This window comes from Pseudophryne corroboree, chromosome 9 (genome assembly GCF_028390025.1).
Source record: "Pseudophryne corroboree isolate aPseCor3 chromosome 9, aPseCor3.hap2, whole genome shotgun sequence".
Taxonomy (NCBI): Eukaryota; Metazoa; Chordata; class Amphibia; order Anura; family Myobatrachidae; genus Pseudophryne; species Pseudophryne corroboree.
In genome coordinates this window covers 478,710,470-478,733,029 of record NC_086452.1, presented here as the reverse complement: position 1 = coordinate 478,733,029, position 22,560 = coordinate 478,710,470, and the positions used below count along the sequence as shown (strand labels likewise).

Genomic DNA, 22,560 nt, shown 5'->3' with positions numbered 1-22,560 from the left:
CTCCCCTGAAGTGCACATGGTTTTGCCCAACTTCTAACAAAATTCCTGCTGCGATCAACTCAGAATTACCCCCATAATGTTCCTTTCTCCTTGGGATATTTGAAGGTGTCGTATATCTCCATCGCATGGGAACACATCTAAGATACAAGGAAGAATATCTATCTGGGGCATATTATCCATATTATCCCCTTGGTACCTTTGGAGGAATTTGGAATAGAAAAACCATTGTGCATGTTGGATATATTTAATTTTATTCAGCTTCCTGCATTACCCCATCTGTACCATCCCTGCCCCATTACCCTATCTGTACCATCCCTGCCGCATTACCCCATCTGTACCATCCCTGCCCCATTACCCCATCTGTACCATCCCTGCCCCATTACCCCATCTGTACCATCCCTGCCCCATTACCCCATCTGTACCATCCCTGCCCCATTACCCCATCTGTACCATCCCTGCCTCATTACCCCATCTGTACCATCCCTGCCCCATTACCCCATCTGTACCATCCCTGCCCCATTACCCCATCTGTACCATCCCTGCCCCATTACCCCATCTGTACCATCCCTGCCGCATTACCCCATCTGTACATCGCTGCCGCATTACCCCATCTGTACATCGCTGCCGCATTACCCCATCTGTACCATCCCTGCCCCATTACCCCATCTGTACCATCCCTGCCCCATTACCCCATCTGTACATCCCTGCCTCATTACCCCATCTGTACCATCCCTGCCTCATTACCCCATCTGTACCATCCCTGCCTCATTACCCCATCTGTACCATCCCTGCCGCATTACCCCATCTGTACCATCCCTGCCGCATTACCCTGTCTGTGCGTCGCTGCCGCATTACCCTATTTGTGCGTCACTTCCGCACCCACATCTGAATCACCCCAGCGCTCGTCACTGTCCCGGTACACCGGGTGAGTAAATGCAGATATAAGAGGCACAGCGGCTCACAGCCAGGAAATGGGTATTTTTACATGTGCCCAATATAATACATCTGGCCCGGCAACCGGAGCTGATAATTATCTTTATATAGCGCTGAGATCAGGGATCACGCCGCACACTGTGTTACTCTGCCGGGATGGCTGCGCATTGCATTATATTCCGGGTTAGGGCGTCCTCTGTTATATACTGATACCCGGGGGCGTCAATATTACTGTGACCTGGCAATTATAATTCTAATATTAGATAACTATCATTTCTGATCACAATTTACTGTGGCAATAAGAAATTCCCAATAACACATTCAGGGACAGGGAGACAAGGAAAGGGGCGTGTCCCTGCAATGGCGTACAGGTGAGGTGACCACTAATGCCATCACTTTGGCACCCAGGTGAGGCATACTCTGCGGCACGTGAGCACTTTGTGCCGTCGCTATCGGAGACCCTCGTGTAGATTATATGACGTCATGTGTAGATTATATGACGTCATGTGTAGATTATATGATTTCATGCGTATATATTATGACTTCATGCGTATATATTATATGATGTCATGCGTAGATTATATGACATCCTGCGTAGATTATATGACATGTGTAGATTATAGGACATGTGTAGTATATATGAGAAAAAAAAAAAAAAATATATATATATATATATATATATATATATATATATATATATATATATATATAATTATAATGTGTAGATTATGACATCATGTGTAGATTATATGGCGTCATGCGTTTGATTATATGACATCTCATAAATGATGACATCATGCATAGATTATTTGACATCATGCGTAGATTATATGACATCATGTGTAGATTATGACATACATGCCCCTCGGTTACAGACATATGACAGGTTTCCTGGCGTGTGTGAGCCCTTATCATAGTTCTGGGCTCACCTTCCCCGGTGATACACAGTGCTGCGTTACATTTCCACTGTAATAAAATGAAGCGCTGATGATTTGGAAAGGTTTTGCTGTAGAGCAATGTATAATGTATATATGGATCTTCTATATGCTGCGCAGCACTTTGGGCCTGTGCACTGTGTCGGCTATAGGGCAATGTATATGGATATTCTATATGCTGCGCAGCACTTGGGGGTGGCACTGTGTCGGCTATAGGACAATGTATATGGATATTCTATATGCTGCGCAGCACTTGGGGCCTGCGCACTGTGTCAGCCGCACTGGGAAGCGACGCTGCTGGCCTGAAATACAGCAATATTTGCAGTAATGTGATGGGAACACCAGTTAGGGATAACGTGCAGTTAATGAGGCGTTTCTTTAATTACAAGCTAATTAATCATTAACTTTTCTTCACTTTTGATACTGAACAGCGCTCACTGTAAGACAGCGGTAAGGTGCAGAGGACGCTGTGAAGGGCGCTGGCGGGTAAAGTGTCAAACAAATAGTCACATGATTCAGGACACACAAGGTCAGAGGGCAGGCGGCGGGGAGGGACTGGCCCACTCTCGGATTTGTTAGGCGTATGAAAAGATCCCTCACCCCTGTCACTCGGCATAATACAGTCCGGAATTCACACTGGGGGTTATTCAGATGTGGAACAAACCAAAAAAGCGCACAACCGGACAAAACCATTCTGCACTGCAGGTGGGGCAGATACAGTGCGGAAAGTAGGGTGGTACAGAGTACCATTAAGAATTATGGTGGTGGTACTCAGTACCACAAGCCCACCACTGGGGCATAATTTATAAGGGGCATTTTTTGTGTGTGGGACATAAAATTGTGTCAGTGGCATTACAGTGTGGCATAATATGTAATAAGTATTACCATGTGTGGCATAATGTGTAATAAGCTTTACGGTGTGTGTCATAATGTGTAATGGGAATTATGGTGTGTGTCATAATGTGTAATGGGCATTACGGTGTGTGTCATAATGTGTAATGGGAATTATGGTGTGTGGCATAATGTGTAATGGGTGTTACGGTGTGTGGCATAATGTGTAATGGGAATTGTGTGTGGCATAATGTGTAATGGGTGTTACGGTGTGTGGCATAATGTGTAATGGGTGTTACGGTGTGTGGCATAATGTGTAATGGGTGTTACGGTGTGTGGCATAATGTGTGTTGGGCATTATGGGGAGTTGATCGCTTGCTAGCAGTTTTTAGCAACCGTGCAAACGCATAGTCGCCGCCCACGTGGGAGTGTATTTTCGCTTTGCAGAAGTGCGAACGCTTGTGCAGCAGAGCGCCTGCAAAATCTTTTTGTGCAAAACAAGACCAGCCCTGTAGTTACTCTTCGTGTGCGTTGATTCTAACGACGGAGGGACAGCTTTTGATGTCGCACACCCACCCAGCCACACCTGCGCTTTTTTCTGCCACGCCTGCGTTCTACCAAACACTCCCTAGCGGCTGTGTCGCTAGAACCAGTGCAAAACTACAAAGGAGTTTGGACCCGTACGACGAGCGTGCGCATTGTGGTGCATGCGCAGATTAGCCATTTTTCTTCCACTGATCGCTACGCAGCGAACAACAGCAGCTAGCGATCAACTCGGAATGACCCCCTATGTGTGTGGCATAATGTGTAATGGACATTACGGTGTGTGGCATAATGTGTAATGGACAATACAGTGTTTGGCATAATATGACCATGCCCCTATTGCAGAGGTTCCCAAACTGTGTGCCGTGGCTCGCTGGGGTGCCTCGGGACACTTGCAGGGGTGCCCTGGGTTGGTGGTCCAGGACCAATTCAAATTATTCATGGTCAATATAATAGGCAAAACCAGTGCTGGTGGCTGCCAGTCATAAAATATGTGGCCAAACAGAAGCAAATCTTGTCCCTCACCACACAACTGACCCTAAGGACGACATATAAACGCCATCTACTTAATGTAATATTTCTTTCTAAATTTCTTAATAAGAAATTTTTGGCCTAGGGGTGCCGTGAAAAAAAAATCTGATATTCTCGGGCGCCGTGATTCAAAAAAGTTTAGAAACCACTGCCCTATTGTCATGTAGCCACTCCCCTAGTTTCACGTGACCACGCTCCTTCATGAGACATAGCCACACCCATTTTTACTATCCAAACCACTAAGAAAAAAATTCTACTTACACCACTGGGCCATACTTGCCTACTCTCCCGGAATGGCTGGGAGGCTCCCGAAAATCGGGTGACCCTCCTGGCCCCACGGAAGAGCAGGCAAGTCTCCCGTTTTTTTTAAGTCCCCCCCCCCCCCCCCCCCCTGCCCGGCCGCCCACTTTGAGAGTAAAGTGGGCGGCCGGACAGTAGATGACGCGATTCTTGTTGAATCGCGTCATCATAGTCACGCCCCCCTGCTGTAAAATGCCGGTTATCGCGGCATTACATAGTGGGGGCGTGGTTTAAGTGGGGTCCGCTATAACCCCGCCCTCGTTCCGCCTCCTCCCCGCCCCGTTCCGCCTCCTCCCGCCCCCTCCTCTCGACATTGCCCTGCAGTTAGATTTGGGTGGGGTGTGTTCAAACTGAAATCTAAATTGCAGTGTAAAAATAAAGCTGTCTAACATTTGTGGGCTACATTCAGAAGCAGCAGCAGCCAGTATTTACCCATACTTCCCAACATTGGTGGTTCAGGGAGCGGGACCCTGCATGTGCCCGCATAGGGGGCGGGGCTTCACCCTGTTCCTGTAACTGTCGGGGCATGTCGGGATTCCAGTGTTGCCGTCCTGATAGCTGTAAGGATTCTGACTGCCGGGTCCCGCAGGTGGCATCACCCGGCCTGGGCACAATTGTACATCCTAATTCATAGCCCACTATTATATGTATTGTATGTTATCTGCAGCGCAGATAAAGCGGAACGTGTGAAAGTTCTGTCGCTCTGAGAGCGTCTGGGAACGGCAGAAGTAATGGAATGTTTCCCAGAAGCACATCTTGTTTATCCTCCTAGGAAAGTGCGTGTTCGGCCGGATTCCCTCCCCCTCCTCCTGCAGGAACACATAATAACACTATAGCCCCGCACAGAGGAAAGTGTAAGTGTGACAGAGATAGAAAGTCTAATTACAGACACTTTCCGCCCCTCTCTGTCGCCTCTGAGTCTCTCCCAGTGTCTGGGCCTCTGCCGGAGCCTCAGGAAGAGTTAATGCCCTGCCATGTCTGTGGTGCATGGAATAGTCCTCTTCCTTCCACTTGTAGACAGGGATCACTATGATATCCCGGCTGTAAGGATTACGTCGGTCAGGAGACCGATGCCTGGATCCCGACAGCCAGAATACCGTCGGCGAGCGCCACACTTACACTGGCACTTTCCATCTGCCACCTTTGGTCACCACAGGGTTACATCCCCCCTTGGCTGGTGACATGAACCACCACCGGAGTGGGGATTCTGGGTATTTCAGCGGATGTCGGTATCCTGGCCGCCGGCACCATGATTGCCTCCTGTAGACAGTGCTCTCCTTCTCCCAGGGCTTTGTATGCAGATGAACAAGTACAAATACATAGGGGGGAATGCATCAGGTGCCATTCTGGCGATTCTCCACTACAAGGCGCTGCTCTAATAGAGTTGTTTTGGCCTCGAAGTTGCACAAGTCACTACCGCGAGCTTTCCAGTGTTAGATATTGAGGTCACTAGATATGTGCCAGAAAATGTCACCACATAAAAGGTGCTGTGACTGGGGCAGGTGGGTTGCCTGGGGGTGTAGGGGTCCGGTGTGGTGCCTAGGGGCCGGTGTGGTGCCTAGGGGCCGGTGTGGTGCCTAGGGGCTGGTGTGGTGCCTAGGGGCCGGTGTGGTGCCTTGGGGGTGATGTGGTGCCTAGGTGTCGGTGTGGTGCCTAGGGGTCAGTGTGGTGGCTGGTGTTGGTGTGGTGCCTAGGGGCCGGTGTGGTGCCTTGGGGCCGGTGTGGTGCCTTGGGGGTGATGTGGTGCCTAGGTGTCGTGTGGTGCCTAGGGGTCAGTGTGGTGCCTGCGGCCGGTGTGGTGGCTGGTGTTGGTGTGGTGCCTAGGGGTCGGTGTGGTACTTTGGGGGCGAATTGGTGCCTAGGGGTCAGTGTGGAGCCTGGGGCCGGTGAGGTGCTCGGGGCTGTGTGCAATGTAAACCTCTGTAATGTATAACCGGCACTGGGGCGTCAGCCTAGGCTGGTACTGGTAAATCGGGGGACACGGAGCTTGGGTTACCCCTGCAATAATGCTAACCAAGTGTAGGTAAGTCAACACTGGGCTAGATTCCCTAAAATACGGGTGTCAGTCCCTAGGAAAAACCACCCCTATGCTGATACCAGTTCCCACAGCCCTGAGCGGTGGATGTAATACAGCAAGTCCTGTCAGGCACAAGTGTAATGGCTCCTGGGACCAATCAGCGTGCCCATGCATGATTCACAGGCGGACGCCGATGTCTGCGCAGTGTCGGATGATTTCTGTACTGCACATGACCCCAGTGATTACCGCCGGGGGTGCAGGGAAAATTTGGAAGCAGAGAAGAGGTTTTTGAATTAGCTTTTCTGAGTGGTAATGGGGGCTATTCCGGGGGGTGTCATAGTCGGCGACTACAACTTTTTTCTTAGTTGCAGTGATTTTGGTGGCCATGTTCAGATGGACATTCTGAGCTACCACAGGGTTGTTCTCCCCCAGTGCTCTCACATAAGTCACTCACCCCATCCTAGATAGAAGGTGATTTGGGCAGGTACTTTGTGTTATCATTCCCTCATACCCAGCTCTGTGCTTTATAAATAAGAGACTATAATGATAATGACACACAAGGAGTTGCGGCAACATCATGAAGACCTGAGGGGACACTAATAGCTATGACGCGGAGACCTGAGGGGACACTAATAGCTATGACACGGAGAGCTGAGGGGACACTAATAGATGTGACACAGAGAGCTGAGGGGACACTAAAAGATGTGACGCGGAGAGCTGAGGGGACACTAATAGCTATGACACGGAGAGCTGAGGGGACACTAATAGCTATGACACGGAGAGCTGAGGGGACACTAATAGCTATGACACGGAGAGCTGAGGGGACACTAATAGCTATGACACGGAGAGCTGAGGGGACACTAATAGCTATGACACGGAGAGCTGAGGGGACACTAATAGCTATGACACGGAGAGCTGAGGGGACACTAATAGCTGTGACACGGAGAGCTGAGGGGACACTAATAGCTGTGACACGGAGAGCCGAGGGGACACTAATAGATGTGACGCGGAGAGCTGAGGGGACACTAATAGACGTGACGCGGAGAGCTGAGGGGACACTAAAAGATGTGACGCGGAGAGCTGAGGGGACACTAATAATCATTACTCGCTCCCACTCACGATTGCAGGACTTTCATCGGGCTGCACCCACTCTGTGGAATGCCCTACCACGCACAATAAGACTCTCCTCGAGTCTCCAAACCTTCAAGCGTTCCCTGAAAACTCACCTCTTCAGGCAGCTTATCACATTCCAGAACCGCCCACATAACTTTCATAAACCTTCCTATCAAATTGCATCCACTCTGTACAGTCCACACATATCCTCACATGTCTTCTCATTCTTCACTTTCCCTTCCTCCCGACCCCGATTCATCATCACTGTGTGACCATATCATACAGCTCACCTAGAGCCTTTACAATCTGGCCGACAACTATGCAAAAGATAGCACCTATCCTTGTGTATACATGCCTATTTCCCTATAGATTGTAAGCCTGCGAGCAGGGCCCTCCTACCTCTGACTGTTATCACCCAGTTTTGTTATATCATTGTTATTTACAATTGTAAAGCGCAACTGAATTTGCTGCGCTATATAAGAAACTGTTAATAAATAATAGCTGTGACTCGGAGAGCTGAGGGGACACTAATAGCTGTGACACAGAGCTGAGGGGACACTAATAGCTATGACATGGAAAGCTGGGGGGACACTAATAGCTATGACACGGAAAGCTGAGGGGACACTAATAGCTGTGACACGGAAAGCTGAGGGGACACTAATAGCTATGACACGGAAAGCTGAGGGGACACTAATAGCTGTGACACAGAGCTGAGGGGACACTAATAGCTGTGATGCGGAGAGTTGAGGGGACACTAATAGCTGTGACACGGAAAGCTGAGGGGACACTAATTGCTGTGACACAGAGAGCTGAGGGGACACTAATAGCTGTGACGCGGAGAGCTGAGGGGACACTAATAGCTGTGATGCGGAGAGTTGAGGAAGACCCTAAAAGATGTGACAGAGAGCTGAGGGGACACTAATAGCTATGACACGGAAAGCTGAGGGGACACTAATAGCTATGACACGGAAAGCTGAGGGGACACTAATAGCTGTGACACGGAAAGCTGAGGGGACACTAATAGCTGTGACACGGAGAGCTGAGGAAGACACTAATAGCTGTGACACGGAGAGCTGAGGAAGACACTAATAGATGTGACACGGAAAGCTGAGGGGACACTAATAGATGTGACACGGAGAGCTGAGGGGACACTAATAGCTGTGACACGGAGAGCTGAGGGGACACGAATAGCTGTGACACGGAGAGCTGAGGGGACACTAATGGCTGTGACACGGAAAGCTGAGGGGACACTAAAAGCTGTGACACGGAAAGCTGAGGGTACACTAATAGCTGTGACACGGAAAGCTGAGGGTACACTAATAGCTGTGACACGGAGAGCTGAGGGTACACTAATAGCTGTGACACGGAGAGCTGAGGGGACACTAATAGCTGTGACACGGAAAGCTGAGGGGACACTAGTGACCGGCTCCTGGCCCTACCATGGTAATGGCTCCTGACGTCATCGCCCTCCTCAGGCCCCAGGGACAGCGGCCGCTGCGCGCCCCACGGAATGCTGGGAAGAAGCTATAACCAATTCCTCGCTGATTATCTCCCATCCCCTCGCAGCAACACATTACTTTGTAATTTCTCTCTGCTCCGAGCGTGAAGCCGCAGCACACAGCCAACGCTTTATAATTACTGACAATTTCATGCGCTTTCTCTAATTGTTTCCCAGAAAAGGAAGAGAATCGTCCTCCGCTGGAGAACTTCAAATGCCAAAAGCCCTGATGTTCTCCAGGAAATTGGGTGCAGAGGAGCGTTTCTCCTTTATACCACAGAATATCATTTCCTGACACGACGCGGCTGGGGAGCCATTACATCCGCCCTGTCCCTGGGACGTGATATCATCAGCACCAGTGCATTGTATGTGTGTGAGGGAACATGCTGTACTTACACCGTCATCAAGGTGACCACAGACAGATCCATCAGCAGCCACATTTCCCATCTCACCTGTGTGTGGCGGCAAACGCTGCGTAATGGGGGCCATTTCTGACAACAATTCATATATGGCTGATTCTTTCCCGGATTAAAGAGAACAGATCAAGATTTCTTTATAGATAGATGAATTATCCTTAGTGCGTATGTGTGTGTATGGGAACAGAGATTGTAAGGTCAGCGCGGGCATCGCTATAGCGCTACAACCGTAATTTTCCTTAGACGCCGTCAGTGCTCACACGCAGGTTCCGTCTTGCGCGCCCGGCCAATGTGGTCAGGTCGCTTTGACTGATTGACAGGCAGAGGTGTTCGCTGGGTGACGCAGCGTTGCGGAGTAGGGACACTAAAAACAGGCTGGGCGGCGCCTTTTTCTGGGGCGTCTGCGCACTGATGGAAAAAATAATGGTGTGCCTGCAGGGGTCGTCCGCAGTTGCCCGCCGTCGCAGCCACTGGGCGCAGCATGCGATAGAAGCAGTAACAGAATCTGCTACGATCACTGAATAGGGTCCGATAAACAGTAAATAATGGGTAATCATTTGTGAACGAGAAGCACGTTACTGCACTAACGTCTTCCTGTTTTCCATGGAGGCTTCATGCCCTATTCCAAGATGGCTGCCAAGATCACTACTGAGCATGTGCAGATGCCATCTTGAGACTGTGTTAGAGCATCACAGCAGAAAACAGGTCCAGGTTCAGCAATCCACAGCACTTTCCAGTGTTCCTGCGCCACTATCCAGTCACTGGCTGGTGAGCTAGCTGCATTACACCCCACTCTGCTGTAGCTCCGCTCCATGAGAACCAGTGTGTAACAGCGAGTATGGCTGGGTAGGTAACCTTGCTGTCCATAGTGTGAGGCATCTGCTGCTGTGTGCCTCTATATCATTGCAGCATCTGCGCACACCTCATTCCCGACAGTAATAACCACTTGCAGATGCAGGTAAGTTGTGTGTGATTCTCGGTAAGGTGTGTGTGTGATCTTGGGTAAGTTGTGTGTGATTCTCGGTAAGGTGTGTGTGTGTGATGCCGGGTAAGGTGTGTGTGTAATTCCCGGTAAGGTGTGTGTGATTCCCGGTAAGGTGTGTGTGTGTGTGTGTGTGTGTGTGATTCTCGGTAAGGTGTGTGTGATTCCCGGTAAGGTGTGTGATTCCCGGTAAGGTGTGTGTGTGTGATTCTCGGTAAGGTGTGTGTGATTCCCGGTAAGGTGTGTGTGTGTGTGTGTGTGTGTGTGTGATTCTCGGTAAGGTGTGTGATTCCCGGTAAGGTGTGTGTGATTCCCGGTAAGGTGTGTGTGTGTGTGATTCTCGGTAAGGTGTATGTGATGCCGGGTAAGGTGTGTGTGTGATGCCGGGTAAGGTGTGTGTGTGATGGGTAAGGTGTGTGTGTGTGTGTGTGTGATGCCGGGTAAGGTGTGTGTGATGCTGGGTAAGGTGTGTGTGTGTGATGCTGGGTAAGGTGTGTGTGTGATGCTGGGTAAGGTGTGTGTGTGATGCTGGGTAAGGTGTGTGTGATTCCCGGTAAGGTGTGTGTGTGTGATTCCCGGTAAGGGGTGTGTGTGTGATGCCGGGTAAGGGGTGTGTGATGCTGGGTAAGGTGTGTGTGATGCCGGGTAAGGTGTGTGTGTGTGTGTGATGCTGGGTAAGGTGTGTGTGTGTGTGTGTGTGTGTGTGTGTGTGTGTGTGATTCCCGGTAAGGTGTGGGTGATGCCGGGTAAGGTGTGTGTGTGTGATTCCCGGTAAGGTGTGTGTGTGTGTGTGATGCCGGGTAAGGTGTGTGTGTGTGATGCCGGGTAAGGTGTGTGTGATTCACGGTAAGGTGTGTGTGTGTGTGATTCCCGGTAAGGTGTGTGTGATTCCCGGTAAGGTGTGTGTGATTCCCGGTAAGGTGTGTGTGTGTGTTTCTCGGTAAGGTGTGCGTGATGCCGGGTAAGGTGTGTGTGATTCCCGGTAAGGTGTGTGTTTCTCGGTAAGGTGTGTGTGATGCCGGGTAAGGTGTGTGTGATTCCCGGTAAGGGGTGTGTGTGTGTGTGTGTGTGTGTGTGTGTGTGTGTGATGCCGGGTAAGGTGTGTGTGTGAGAGAGGCCGGGTAAGGTTTGTGTGTGATGCCGGGTAAGGTGTATGTGTGTGATGCCGGGTAAGGTGTGTGTGATTCCCGGTAAGGTGTGTGTGTGTGTGATTCCCGGTAAGGTGTGTGTGTGTGTGATGCCGGGTAAGGTGTGTGTGTGATGCCGGGTAAGGTGTGTGTGTGTGTGATGCCGGGTAAGGTGTGTGTGTGTGTGTGTGTGTGTGATGCCGGCTAAGGTGTGTGTGTGTGTGTGTGTGTGAGAGGCCGGGTAAGGTGTGTGTGTGTGATGCCGGGTAAGGTTTGTGTGTGATGCCGGGTAAGGTGTATGTGTGTGATGCCGGGTAAGGTGTGTGTGATTCCCGGTAAGGTGTGTGTGTGTGTGTGATTCCCGGTAAGGTGTGTGTGTGTGATGCCGGGTAAGGTGTGTGTGTGTGATGCCGGGTAAGGTGTGTGTGTGTGTGATGCCGGGTAAGGTGTGTGTGTGTGTGTGATGCCGGCTAAGGTGTGTGTGTGTGTATGAGGCCGGGTAAGGTGTGTGTGTGTGTGTGTGTGTGATGCCGGCTAAGGTGTGTGTGTGTGTGTGTGGGAGAGGCCGGGTAAGGTGTGTGTGTGTGTGTGTGTGTGTGTGTGTGTGTGTGTGTGTGATGCCGGGTAAGGTGTGTGTGTGATGCCGGGTAAGGTGTGTGTGTGATGTTGGGTAAGTGTGTGTGTGATTCCCGGTAAGGTGTGTGTGTGTGTGATTCCCGGTAAGGTGTGTGTGTGTGTGATGCCGGGTAAGGTGTGTGTGTGATGTCGGGTAAGGTGTGTGTGTGTGTGATGCCGGGTAAGGTGTGTGTGTGTGTGTGTGTGTGTGTGTGATGCCGGCTAAGGTGTGTGTGTGTGTGTGTGTGAGAGGCCGGGTAAGGTGTGTGTGTGTGATGCCGGGTAAGGTGTGTGTGTGTGTGTGATGCCGGGTAAGGTGTGTGTGTGTGATGCCGGCTAAGGTGTGTGTGTGTGTGTGTGTGAGAGGCCGGGTAAGGTGTGTGTGTGTGTGATGCCGGGTAAGGTGTGTGTGTGTGTGTGTGTGTGTGTGATGCCGGGTAAGGTGTGTGTGATGTTGGGTAAGTGTGTGTGTGTGTGTGTGTGATTCCCGGTAAGGTGTGTGTGTGTGTGTGATGCCGGGTAAGGTGTGTGTGATGCCGGGTAAGGTGTGTGTGTGTGTGTGTGTGTGTGATGCCGGGTAAGGTGTGTGTGTGTGTGTGTGTGTGTGATGCCGGGTAAGGTGTGTGTGTGTGATGCCGGGTAAGGTGTGTGTGTGTGTGTGTGTGTGTGTGTGTGATGCCGGGTAAGGTGTGTGTGTGTGTGTGTGATGCCGGGTAAGGTGTGTGTGTGTGTGTGTGTGATGCCGGGTAAGGTGTGTGTGTGTGTGTGTGTGTGTGTGATGCCGGGTAAGGTGTGTGTGTGATGCCGGGTAAGGTGTGTGTGTGATGCCGGGTAAGGTGTGTGTGTGTGATTCCTGGTAAGGTGTGTGTGTGTGTGTGTGTGTGTGTGTGTGTGAGATGCCGGGTAAGGTGTGTGTGAGAGAGGCCGGGTAAGGTTTGTGTGTGATGCCGGGTAAGGTGTATGTGTGTGATGCCGGGTAAGGTGTGTGTGATTCCCGGTAAGGTGTGTGTGATTCACAGTAAGAGGTGTGTGTGTGATTCCCGGTAAGGTGTGTGTGATGTCGGGTAAGGTGTGTGTGTGTGTGTGTGTGTGTGTGTGTGTGATGCCGGGTAAGGTGTGTGTGGGTGTGGGTGGCCGGGTAAGGTGTGTGTGTGTGTGTGTGTGTGTGTGTGTGTATGTGTGTATGAGGCCGGGTAAGGTGTGTGTGTGTGTGTGTGTGATATGCCGGCTAAGGTGTGTGTGTGTGTGTGTGTGTGTGGGAGAGGCCGGGTAAGGTGTGTGTGTGTGTGTGTGTGTGTGTGTGTGTGTGATGCCGGGTAAGGTGTGTGTGTGTGATGCCGGGTAAGGTGTGTGTGTGTGATGCCGGGTAAGGTGTGTGTGTGATGCCGGGTAAGGTGTGTGTGTGTGATGTTGGGTAAGTGTGTGTGTGATTCCCGGTAAGGTGTGTGTGTGTGTGATGCCGGGTAAGGTGTGTGTGTGTGATGCCGGCTAAGGTGTGTGTGTGTGTGTGAGAGGCCGGGTAAGGTGTGTGTGTGTGTGTGTGTGTGTGTGATGCCGGGTAAGGTGTGTGTGTGATGCCGGGTAAGGTGTGTGTGTGTGTGTGATGCCGGCTAAGGTGTGTGTGTGTGTGAGAGGCCGGGTAAGGTGTGTGTGTGTGTGTGATGCCGGGTAAGGTGTGTGTGTGTGTGTGTGTGTGATGCCGGGTAAGGTGTGTGTGATGTTGGGTAAGTGTGTGTGTGTGATTCCCGGTAAGGTGTGTGTGTGTGTGTGTGTGTGTGATGCCGGGTAAGGTGTGTGTGTGTGTGATGCCGGGTAAGGTGTGTGTGTGTGATGCCGGGTAAGGTGTGTGTGGGTGTGTGTGATGCCGGGTAAGGTTGTGTGTGTGTGATGCCGGGTAAGGTGTGTGTGTGTGTGTGTGTGTGTGTGATGCCGGGTAAGGTGTGTGTGTGTGTGTGTGATGCCGGGTAAGGTGTGTGTGTGTGTGATGCCGGGTAAGGTGTGTGTGTGTGTGTGTGTGTGTGTGTGTGTGAGATGCCGGGTAAGGTGTGTGTGTGTGTGTGATGCCAGGTAAGGTGTGTGTGTGTGTGATGCCGGGTAAGGTGTGTGTGATGTTGGGGGTGTGTGTGTGTGTGTGTGTGTGTGTGTGTGTGTGATGCCGGGTAAGGTGTGTGTGTGATTCCGGGTAAGGTGTGTGTGTGTGTGTGATGCCGGTAAGGTGTGTGTGTGTGTGTGTGATGCCGGGTAAGGTGTGTGTGTGTGTGATGCCGGGTAAGGGGTGGGTGTGTGTGTGTGTGTGTGTGTGTGTGTGAGATGTCGGTAAGGTTACGGTTAGATGCTTGGGCCGCTGTAAGTGACCGCTTTGTCTTTATGAAGTCTGTGAAGGTGATGAATCCCCCCCCTTGTGTGCTGCAGCCGCCGGCTCAGGCGTGTTCCGGGACACCACAATTATACAGTATGGGGTGTGTGATGCCGGGTAAGGTGTGTGTGTGTGTGTGTGTGTGAGATGTCGGTAAGGTTACGGTTAGATGCTTGGGCCACTGTAAGTGACCGCTTTGTCTTTATGAAGTCTGTGAAGGTGATGAATCCCCCCCCCTTGTGTGCTGCAGCCGCCGGCTCAGGCGTGTTCCGGGACACCACAATTATACGGTATGGGGTGTGTGATGCCGGGTAAGGTGTGTGTGTGTGTGTGTGTGTGTGTGTGTGTGTGAGAGATGTCGGTAAGGTTACGGTTAGATGCTTGGGCCACTGTAAGTGACCGCTTTGTCTTTATGAAGTCTGTGAAGGTGATGAATCCCCCCCCTTGTGTGCTGCAGCCGCCGGCTCAGGCGTGTTCCGGGACACCACAATTATACAGTATGGGGTGTGTGATGCCGGGTAAGGTGTGTGTGTGATGCCGGGTAAGGTGTGTGTGTGTGATGCCGGGTAAGGTGTGTGTGTGTGTGTGATGCCGGGTAAGGTGTGTGTGATGCCAGGTAAGGTGTGGGAGATGCAGGTAAGACGTGTGTGTGTGTGTGTGTGTGTGATTCTCGGTAAGGTGTTTTGATGCCGGGTTAGGTATTTTGATGCCGGGTAAGGTGTGTGTGTGTGTGTGATGCCGGGTAAGGTGTGTGTGTGTGTGTGTGTGTGTGTGTGTGATGCCGGGTAAGGTGTGTGTGTGTGATGCCGGGTAAGGTGTGTGTGATGCCGGGTAAGGTGTATGTGTGATGCCGGGTAAGGTGTGTGTGTGTGTGTGTGATGCCGGGTAAGGTGTGTGTGTGTGTGTGTGATGCCGGGTAAGGTGTGTGTGTGTGTGTGTGATGCCGGGTAAGGTGTGTGTGTGTGATGCCGGGTAAGGTGTGTGTGTGATGCCGGGTAAGGTGTGTGTGTGTGTGTGATGCCGGGTAAGGTGTGTGTGTGATGCCGGGTAAGGTGTGTGTGTGATGCCGGGTAAGGTGTGTGTGTGTGATGCCGGGTAAGGTGTGTGTGTGTGATGCCGGGTAAGGTGTGTGTGTGTGATGCCGGGTAAGGTGTGTGTGTGTGTGTGTGTGTGTGATGCCGGGTAAGGTGTGTGTGTGTGATGCCGGGTAAGGTGTGTGTGTGATGCCGGGTAAGGTGTGTGTGTGTGTGTGTGTGATGCCGGGTAAGGTGTGTGTGTGTGATGCCGGGTAAGGTGTGTGTGTGTGTGATGCCGGGTAAGGTGTGTGTGTGTGTGATGCCGGGTAAGGTGTGTGTGTGTGTGATGCCGGGTAAGGTGTGTGTGTGTGTGATGCCGGGTAAGGTGTGTGTGATGCCGGGTAAGGTGTGTGTGTGTGATGCCGGGTAAGGTGTGTGTGATGCCGGGTAAGGTGTGTGTGTGTGATGCCGGGTAAGGTGTGTGTGTGTGATGCCGGGTAAGGTGTGTGTGTGTGTGATGCCGGGTAAGGTGTGTGTGTGTGAGATGCCGGGTAAGGTGTGTGTGTGTGAGATGCCGGGTAAGGTGTGTGTGTGTGATGCCGGGTAAGGTGTGTGTGTGTGTGTGATGCCGGGTAAGGTGTGTGTGATGCCGGATAAGGTGTGTGTGTGATTCCCGGTAAGGTGTGTGTGTGTGTGTGATGCCGGGTAAGGTGTGTGTGTGTGTGTGATGCCGGGTAAGGTGTGTGTGTGTGTGTGTGTGTGTGTGTGTGTGTGTGTGTGTGTGATGCCGGGTAAGGTGTGTGTGATGGCGGGTAAGGTGCGTGTGTGTGATGCCGGGTAAGGTGTGTGTGTGATGCCGGGTAAGGTGTGTGTGATGCCGGGTAAGGTGTGTGTGTGTGTGATGCCGGGTAAGGTGTGCGTGTGTGATGCCGGGTAAGGTGTGTGTGATGCTGGGTAAGGTGTGTGTGTGTGATGCCGGGTAAGATGTGTGTGTGATGCCGGGTAAGATGTGTGTGTGATGCCGGGTAAAGTGTGTGTGTGTGATGCCGGGTAAAGTGTGTGTGTGTGATGCCGGGTAAAGTGTGTGTGTGTGATGCCGGGTAAAGTGTGTGTGTGTGATGCCGGGTAAAGTGTGTGTGTGTGTGTGATGCCGGGTAAAGTGTGTGTGTGATGCCGGGTAAAGTGTGTGTGTGATGCCGGGTAAGGTGTGTGTGTGTGATGCCGGGTAAGGTGTGTGTGTGTGATGCCGGGTAAGGTGTGTGTGAGATGCCGGGTAAGGTGTGTGTGATGCAGGGTAAGGTGTGTGTGTGTGTGTGTGTGTGATGCCGGGTAAGGTGTGTGTGTGTGTGTGTGTGTGTGTGTGTGTGTGATGCCGGGTAAGGTGTGTGTGTGATGCCGGGTAAGGTGTGTGTGTGATGCCGGGTAAGGTGTGTGTGTGTGTGTGATGCCGGGTAAGGTGTGTGTGTGTGTGTGATGCCGGGTAAGGTAGGTGTGTGTGTGTGTGTGTGTGTGATGCCGGGTAAGGTGTGTGTGTGTGTGTGATGCCGGGTAAGGTGTGTGTGTGTGTGTGTGTGATGCCGGGTAAGGTGTGTGTGTGATGCCGGGTAAGGTGTGTGTGTGTGTGTGTGTGATGCCGGGTAAGGTGTGTGTGATGCCGGGTAAGGTGTGTGTGTGTGTGTGTGATGCCGGGTAAGATGTGTGTGTGATGCCGGGTAAGGTGTGTGTGTGTGTGTGTGTGTTATGCCGGGTAAGATGTGTGTGTGATGCCGGGTAAGATGTGTGTGTGTGATGCCGGGTAAGGTGTGTGTGTGATGCCGGATAAGGTGTGTGTGTGTGTGTGTGTGATGCCGGGTAAGGTGTGTGTGTGTGATGCCGGGTAAGGTGTGTGTGATGCAGGTAAGGTGTGTGTGTGTGTGATGCAGGTAAGGTGTGTGTGTGTGTGTGTGTGTGTGTGTGTGATGCAGGTAAGGGGTGTGTGTGTGTGTGTGTGTGTGTGTGTGTGTGTGTGTGTGATGCCGGGTAAGGTGTGTGTGTGTGTGTGTGTGATGCCGGGTAAGGTGTGTGTGTGTGTGTGTGTGTGTGATGCCGGGTAAGGTGTGTGTGTGATGCCGGGTAAGGTGTGTGTGTGTGTGTGTGTGTGTGATGCCGGGTAAGGTGTGTGTGTGTGTGTGTGTGTGATGCCGGGTAAGGTGTGTGTGTGTGTGTGATGCCGGGTAAGGTGTGTGTGTGTGTGATGTTGGGTAAGTGTGTGTGTGATTCCCGGTAAGGTGTGTGTGAGTTGCCGGGTAAGGTGTGTGTGTGTGTGTGATGCCGGGTAAGGTGTGTGTGCGTGTGTGATGCCGGGTAAGGTGTGTGTGTGTGTGTGTGATGCCGGGTAAGGTGTGTGATGTTGGGTGTGTGTGTGTGTGTGTGATGCCGGGTAAGGTGTGTGTGTGATTCCGGGTAAGGTGTGTGTGTGTGTGTGTGTGTGTGTGTTTGTGATGCCGGGTAAGGTGTGTGTGTGTGTGATGTTGGGTAAGTGTGTGTGTGATTCCCGGTAAGGTGTGTGTGAGTTGCCGGGTAAGGTGTGTGTGTGTGTGATGCCGGGTAAGGTGTGTGTGCGTGTGTGATGCCGGGTAAGGTGTGTGTGTGTGTGTGTGTGTGTGTGATGCCGGGTAAGGTGTGTGATGTTGGGTGTGTGTGTGTGTGTGTGTGATGCCGGGTAAGGTGTGTGTGTGTGATTCCGGGTAAGGTGTGTGTGTGTGTGTGTGTGTTTGTGATGCCGGGTAAGGTGTGTGTGTGTGTGTGATGCCTGGTAAGGTGTGTGTGTGTGTGTGTGATGCCGGGTAAAGTGTATGTGTGTGTGTGTGTGTGTGTGTGTGTGTGTGTGTGTGTGTGTGTGTGATGCCGGGTAAGGTGTGTGTGTGTGATGTTGGGTAAGTGTGTGTGTGTGTGTGTGATTCCCGGTAAGGTGTGTGTGTGTGTGTGAGATGCCGGGTAAGGTGTGTGTGTGTGATGCCGGGTAAGGTGTGTGTGTGTGTGTGTGTGTGTGTGTGTGTGTGATGCCGGTAAGGTGTGTGTGTGATGCCGGTAAGGTGTGTGTGTGATGCCGGTAAGGTGTGTGTGTGATGCCGGGTAAGGTGTGTGTGTGATGCCGGGTAAGGTGTGTGTGATGTCGGGTAAGGTGTGTGTGTGTGTGTGTGTGTGTGTGTGTGATGCCGGGTAAGGTGTGTGTGTGTGTGAGAGATGTCGGTAAGGTTACGGTTAGATGCTTGGGCCACTGTAAGTGACCGCTTTGTCTTTATGAAGTCTGTGAAGGTGATGAATCCCCCCCCCCCCCCTTGTGTGCTGCAGCCGCCGGCTCAGGCGTGTTCCGGGACACCACAATTATACAGTATGGGGTGTGTGATGCCGGGTAAGGTGTGTGTGTGTGTGTGTGAGATGTCGGTAAGGTTACGGTTAGATGCTTGGGCCACTGTAAGTGACCGCTTTGTCTTTATGAAGTCTGTGAAGGTGATGAATCCCCCCCCTTGTGTGCTGCAGCCGCCGGCTCAGGCGTGTTCCGGGACACCACAATTATACAGTATGGGGTGTGTGATGCCGGGTAAGGTGTGTGTGTGTGTGTGTGTGTGTGTGTGTGTGTGTGTGTGTGTGATGCCGGGTAAGGTGTGTGTGTGTGTGATGCCGGGTAAGGTGTGTGTGATGCCGGGTAAGGGGTGTGATGCCGGGTAAGGTCTGTGTGTGATCTCGGGTAAGGGGTGTGTGATTCCCGGTAAGGTGTGTGTGTGTGTGTGTGTGTGTGTGTGTGATCTCGGGTAAGGTGTGTGTGTGATTCCCGGTAAGGTGTGCGTGATTCTCGGTAAGGTGTGTGTGTGTGTGTGTGTGTGTGTGTGATGCCGGGTAAGGTGTGTGTGTGTGTGTGTGATGCCGGGTAAGGTGTGTGTGTGTGTGATGCCGGGTAAGGTGTGTGTGAGAGGCCGGGTAAGGTGTGTGTGTGATGCCCGGTAAGGTGTGTGTGAGATGCCCGGTAAGGTGTGTGTGATGCCCGGTAAGGTGCGTGTAATGTCAGGTGTGTGATGTCGGTAAGGTTACGGTTAGATGCTTGGGCCGCTGTAAGTGACCGCTTTGTCTTTATGAAGTCTGTGAAGGTTATGAATCCCCCCCCCTTGTGTGCTGCAGCCGCCGGCTCAGGCGTGTTCCGGGACACCACAATTATACAGTATGGGGTGTGTGATGCCGGGTAAGGTGTGTGTGTGATGCCGGGTAAGGTGTGTGTGATGCCAGGTAAGGTGTGGGAGATGCAGGTAAGACGTGTGTGTGTGTGATTCTCAGTAAGGGGTGTGTGATTCTCGGTAAGGTGTTTTGATGCCGGGTAAGGTGTGTGTGTGTGTGTGATGCCGGGTAAGGTGTGTGTGTGATGCCGGGTAAGGTGTGTGTGTGATGCCGGGTAAGGTGTGTGTGTGATGCCGGGTAAGGTGTGTGTGATGCCGGGTAAGGTGTGTGTGTGTGATGCCGGGTAAGGTGTGTGTGTGTGATGCCGGGTAAGGTGTGTGTGTGATGCCGGGTAAGGTGTGTGTGTGATGCCGGGTAAGGTGTGTGTGTGTGTGTGATGCCGGGTAAGGTGTGTGTGTGTGTGTGTGTGTGATGCCGGGTAAGGTGTGTGTGTGTGTGTGTGTGTGTGTGTGTGATGCCGGGTAAGGTGTGTGTGTGTGTGTGATGCCGGGTAAGGTGTGTGTGTGTGTGATGCCGGGTAAGGTGTGTGTGTGTGATGCCGGGTAAGGTGTGTGTGTGTGTGATGCCGGGTAAGGTGTGTGTGTGTGATGCCGGTAAGGTGTGTGTGTGTGTGATGCCGGGTAAGGTGTGTGTGTGTGTGATGCCGGGTAAGGTGTGTGTGATTCCCGGTAAGGTGTGTGTGTGTGTGTGTGTGTGTGTGTGTGTGATGCCGGGTAAGGTGTGTGTGTGTGATGCCGGGTAAGGTGTGTGTGATGCCGGGTAAGGTGTGTGTGTGATGCCGGGTAAGATGTGTGTGTGATGCGGGTAAGGTGTGTGTGTGATGCCGGGTAAAGTGTGTGTGTGTGTGATGCCGGGTAAGGTGTGTGTGTGTGTGATGCCGGGTAAGGTGTGTGTGTGTGTGTGATGCCGGGTAAGGTGTGTGTGTGTGTGTGATGCAGGTAAGGTGTGTGTGTGTGTGTGTGTGTGATGCAGGTAAGGTGTGTGTGTGTGATTCAGGTAAGGTGTGTGTGTGTGTGTGTGTGATGCAGGTAAGGTGTGTGTGTGTGATGCAGGTAAGGTGTGTGTGTGTGTGATTCAGGTAAGGTGTGTGTGTGTGTGTGTGTGATGCAGGTAAGGTGTGTGTGTGATGCCGGGTAAGGTGTGTGTGTGTGTGTGTGTGTGTGTGTGATGCCGGGTAAGGTGTGTGTGTGTGTGTGTGTGTGTGTGATGCCGGGTAAGGTGTGTGTGTGTGTGTGATGCCGGGTAAGGTGTGTGTGTGTGTGTGTGTGATGCCGGGTAAGGTGTGTGTGTGTGTGATGCAGGTAAGGTGTGTGTGTGTGTGTGTGTGTGTGTGTGTGTGTGATGCAGGTAAGGTGTGTGTGTGTGATGCAGGTAAGGTGTGTGTGTGTGTGTGATTCAGGTAAGGTGTGTGTGTGTGTGATGCCGGGTAAGGTGTGTGTGTGTGATGCCGGGTAAGTGGGTGTGTGTGTGTGTGTGTGTGTGTGTGTGTGTGTGTGTGTGATGCCGGGTAAGGTGTGTGTGTGTGATGCCGGGTAAGGTGTGTGTGTGTGTGTGTGTGATGCCGGGTAAGGTGTGTGTGTGTGTGTGTGTGATGCAGGTAAGGTGTGTGTGTGTGTGTGTGTGTGTGATGCAGGTAAGGTGTGTGTGTGAGATTCAGGTAAGGTGTGTGTGTGTGTGTGTGTGATGCGATGCAGGTAAGGTGTGTGTGTGTGTGATTCAGGTAAGGTGTGTGTGTGTGTGTGATTCAGGTAAGGTGTGTGTGTGTGTGTGATTCAGGTAAGGTGTGTGTGTGTGTGTGTGTGATGCAGGTAAGGTGTGTGTGTGTGTGTGTGTGTGTGTGATGCAGGTAAGGTGTGTGTGTGTGTGTGTGTGTGTGTGTGTGTGTGTGATGCCGGGTAAGGTGTGTGTGATGCCGGGTAAAGTGTATGGGGTAAATTTACTAAGATTCGTAAGTCTCCCGATTTGGTGTGAGAATAATCACGAATGACATCGAAAGTGTAAAACTGCAACTTTTTGAATTTTTTACGATGGATTTACTAAGCTGTCGTATTCGTATTTTTTGTTTGATCCGATGTCGATGTCATTCGTGGTTTTCTAGTGTAGAATGCGGCCGATTTTGTTGTTTTGCGGCCGTGTTTTTAAGTTTTTTTTACGACTGCGTCACATGTCTGTTACGGCAGTGATTTTGATTTTGCTGCCGCGTTTTTAGTCCTAAGTTTCGTTTTTGTCACGTGTCCGTGATTGGTTGTATTCGTGATGGAGGAGTGTCTGTGCACATTACTTTAAAACCGCCCCAAACACACCGCACCTCGTGGGTTTAGCTAGTGGAGAGGAGAGCGGAAGGTGTATTTGGAGTTGGTGAGTTTGGTGGATTTTTTGGTGGATTTGGAGAGGAGTTTTGTGATTGTTGAGTGCTGTACTGTGTGTGTAAGTAGTCTTGTCATATTTGTAGTATTGTTTTTTCACAGTTTGTCAACTTTTTTGTCCTTGGTTTTTTTTTTATAGTCTTTTGTCATTGTTTGTGAGTGAGCGCGTGTGTTGGCTGTGTGGTGTGTAGTAGTAGTAGTGGAGGAGTGTGTTTTTTGTATTGATTTTTCTGTGTTTTGTGTCGTTTGTCCTCATGTCTGACTCAGAGGTCAGTGTGGTGGAGGCGGTTAGTGAGGTGGAGGCGGTTAGTGAGGTGGAGGCTGTTAGTGAGGTGGAGGCTGTTAGTGAGGTGGAGGCTGTTAGTGAGGTGGAGGCTGTTAGTGAGGTGGAGGCTGTTAGTGAGGTGGAGGGGGTTAGTGAGGTGGAGGGGGTTAGTGAGGTGGAGGGGGTTAGTGAGGTGGAGGGGGTTAGTGAGGTGGAGGGGGAAAGTGAGGTGGAGGGGGTTAGTGAGGAGGAGGAGGGGGTGCCTGTTGCTGCATTCTCCAGTGATAGTGATGGTGCTGTTGCTCCGCAGCCACGCACCACTACCAAGACTGGCAGGAATATTAAGTTCAGCTATGCTGAAAACATGGCGTTGGTGCGTGAGCTGATGAAGCACCATCGCCAATTGTTTGGGCAGGATGCTGCCAAGGTGTCCTCCCGCAGGAAGTCTGTCCTGTGGGGGCAAGTAATAGTTGCCGTCAATAGTGAGGGTGTGGTGAGGCGGAC

General features: G+C 51.6%; 1 protein-coding gene across 1 annotated transcript in view; it reads left to right on the top strand.

The window, feature by feature from the left end:
* LOC134957173 (uncharacterized) overlaps positions 1–22,560 on the top strand; it is a 42,123-nt gene that overhangs the window by 17,100 nt on the left and 2,463 nt on the right. The gene's annotated exons all lie outside the window — the stretch shown is intronic.